Source organism: Triticum dicoccoides, chromosome 4A (assembly GCF_002162155.2).
Source record: "Triticum dicoccoides isolate Atlit2015 ecotype Zavitan chromosome 4A, WEW_v2.0, whole genome shotgun sequence".
Classification (NCBI taxonomy): Eukaryota; Viridiplantae; Streptophyta; class Magnoliopsida; order Poales; family Poaceae; genus Triticum; species Triticum dicoccoides.
This window is the reverse complement of record NC_041386.1, coordinates 530,406,666-530,410,134: the sequence shown is the minus strand read 5'-3', so window position 1 is coordinate 530,410,134 and position 3,469 is coordinate 530,406,666.

Genomic DNA, 3,469 nt, shown 5'->3' with positions numbered 1-3,469 from the left:
AAGAAGTGATGGCGGGCCCCGATTCCAACAAATGGCTTGAAGCCATGCAATCCGAGATAGGATCCATGTATGAAAACAAAGTGTGGACTTTGACAGACTTGCCCGATGATCGGCGAGCGATAGAAAACAAATGGATCTTTAAGAAGAAGACAGACGCGGATGGTAATGTTACCATCTATAAAGCTCGACTTGTCGCTAAGGGTTATCGACAAGTTCAAGGGGTTGACTACGATGAGACTTTCTCTCCCGTAGCAAAGCTGAAGTCCGTCCGAATCATGTTAGCAATTGCCGCATACTATGATTATGAGATATGGCAAATGGACATCAAAACAGCATTCCTTAACGGTTATCTTAAGGAAGAACTGTATATGATGCAGCCGGAAGGTTTTGTCGACCCTAAGAATGCTAACAAGGTGTGCAAGCTCCAACGCTCGATTTATGGGCTGGTGCAAGCTTCTCGAAGTTGGAACATTCGCTTTGATGAGATGATCAAAGCGTTTGGGTTTATGCAGACTTATGGAGAAGCCTGCGTTTACAAGAAAGTGAGTGGGAGCTCTGTAGCATTTCTCATATTATATGTAGATGACATACTTTTGATGGGAAATGATATAGAGCTTTTGGACAGCATTAAGGCCTACTTGAATAAGAGTTTTTCAATGAAGGACCTTGGAGAAGCTGCTTATATATTAGGCATCAAGATTTATAGAGATAGATCAAGACGCCTCATAGGTCTTTCACAAAGCACATACCTTGATAAGATATTGAAGAAGTTCAATATGGATCAGTCTAAGAAGGGGTTCTTGCCTGTGTTGCAAGGTGTGAAATTGAGCTCAGCTCAATGTCCGACCACGACAGAAGATATAGAAGAGATGAGTGTCATCCCCTATGCCTCAGCCACAGGTTCTATTATGTATGCCATGTTGTGTACCAGACCTGATGTAAACCTTGCCGTAAGTTTGGTAGGTAGGTACCAAAGTAATCCCGGCAAGGAACACTGGACAACGGTCAAGAATATCCTGAAGTACCTGAAAAGGACTAAGGAAATGTTTCTCGTTTATGGAGGTGACGAAGAGCTCGTCGTAAAGGGTTACGTCGACGCTAGCTTCGACATAGATCTGGATGACTCTAAGTCACAAACCGGATATGTGTATATTTTGAATGGTGGGGCAGTAAGCTGGTGCAGTTGCAAGCAAAGCGTTGTGGCGGGATCTACATGTGAAGCGGAGTACATGGCAGCCTCGGAGGCAGCACACGAAGCAGTCTGGGTGAAGGAGTTCATTACCGACCTAGGAGTCATACCCAATGCGTCGGGCCTGACGACTCTCTTCTGTGACAACACTAGAGCTATTGCCCTTGCCAAGGAGCCCAGGTTTCATAGGAAGACCAGGCATATCAAGCGTCGCTTCAACTCCATTCGTGAAAGTGTTCAAAATGGAGAATAGAGATTAGTAAAGTACATACGGACCTGAATGTAGCAGATCCATTGACTAAACCTCTCCCTAGAGCAAAACATGATCAACACCAGAATTCCATGGGTGTTCGATTCATCACAATGTAACTAGATTATTGACTTTAGTGCAAGTGGGAGACTGTTGGAAATATGCCCTAGAGGCAATAATAAAAGGATTATTATTATATTTCCTTGTTCATGATAATTGTCTTTTATTCATGCTATAATTGTGTTATCCGGAAATCGTAATACATGTGTGAATACATAGACGCCAACATGTCCCTAGTAAGCCTCTAGTTGACTAGCTCGTTGATCAACAGATAGTCATGGTTTCCTGACTATGGACATTGGATGTCATTGATAATGAGTTCACATCATTAGGAGAATGATGTGATGGACAAGACCCAATCCTAAACATAGCACAAGATCGTATAGTTCATTTGCTAGAGTTTTTCCAATGTCAAGTATCTTTTCCTTAGACCATGAGATCATGTAACTCCCGGATACCGTAGGAGTGCTTTGGGTGTACCAAACATCACAATGTAACTGGGTGACTATAAAGGTATACTACGGGTATCTCCAAAAGTGTCTGTTGGGTTGACACGGATCAAGACTGGGATTTGTCACTCCGTATGACGGAGAGGTATCCCTGGGCCCACTCGGTAATGCATCATCATAATTAGCTCAAAGTGACCAAGTGTCTGGTCACGGGATCATGCATTACGGTACGAGTAAAGTGACTTGCCGGTAACGAGATTGAACGAGGTATTGGGATACCGACGATCGAATCTCGGGCAAGTAACATACCGATTGACAAAGGAAATTGTATACGAGGTTGCTTGAATCCTCGACATCGTGGTTCATCCGATGAGATCATCGAGGAGCATGTGGGAGCCAACATGGGTATCCAGATCCCGCTATTGGTTATTGACTGGAGAGCCATCTCGGTCATGTCTACATGTCTCCCGAACCCGTAGGGTCTACACACTTAAGGTTCAGTGACGCTAGGGTTATAGAGATATGTATATGTAGTAACCCGAAAGTTGTTTGGAGTCCCGGATGAGATCCCGGACGTCACGAGGAGTTCCGGAATGGTCCGGAGGTAAAGAATTATATATAGGAAGTGCTATTTCGGCCATCCGGACAAGTTTCGGGGTCACCGGTATTGTACCGGGACCACCGAAAGGGTCCCGGGGGTCCATCGGGTGGGGCCACCTATCCCGGAGGGCCCCATGGGCTGAAGTGGGAGGGGAACCAGCCCCTAGTGGGCTGGTGCGCCTCCCTTGGGCCTTCCCCTTGCGCCTAGGGTTGGGAACCCTAGGGTGGGGGGGGGCGCCCCACTTGCCTTGGGGGGCACTCCACCCCCCTTGGCCGCCGCCCCCTTGGGAGATTGGATCTCCAGGGCCGGCGCCCCCCCTGGGGACCCTATATATAGAGTGGGGGAGGGAGGGCAGCCGCACCCCATGCCCCTCGCGCCTCCCTCTCCCCTCCAAGACCTCCTCCTCCTCCGTAGAGAACGGCGAAGCCCTGCTGCGGTGACTACTGCATCCACCACCACGCCGTCGTGCTGCTGGATCTTCATCAACCTCTCCTTCCCCCTTGCTGGATCAAGAAGGAGGAGACGTCATGCTGACCGTACGTGTGTTGAACGCGGAGGTGCCGTCCGTTCGGCGCTAGGATCTCCGGTGATTTGGATCACGTGGAGTACGACTTCCTCATCCCCATTCTTTGAATGCTTCCGCGCGTGATCTACAAAGGTATGTAGATGCAATCCGATCACTCGTTGCTAGATGAACTCATAGATGGATCTTGGTGAAACCATAGGAAAATTTTTGTTTTCTGCAACGTTCCCCAATAGTGGTATCAGAGCTAGGTCTATGCGTAGTTCTCTTTGCACGAGTAGAACACAATTTGTTGTGGGCGTAGATGTTGTCAACTTTCTTGCAGCTACTAGTCTTATTTTGCTTCGGCGGTATTGTGGGATGAAGCGGCCCGGACCGACCGTACACATACGCTTAC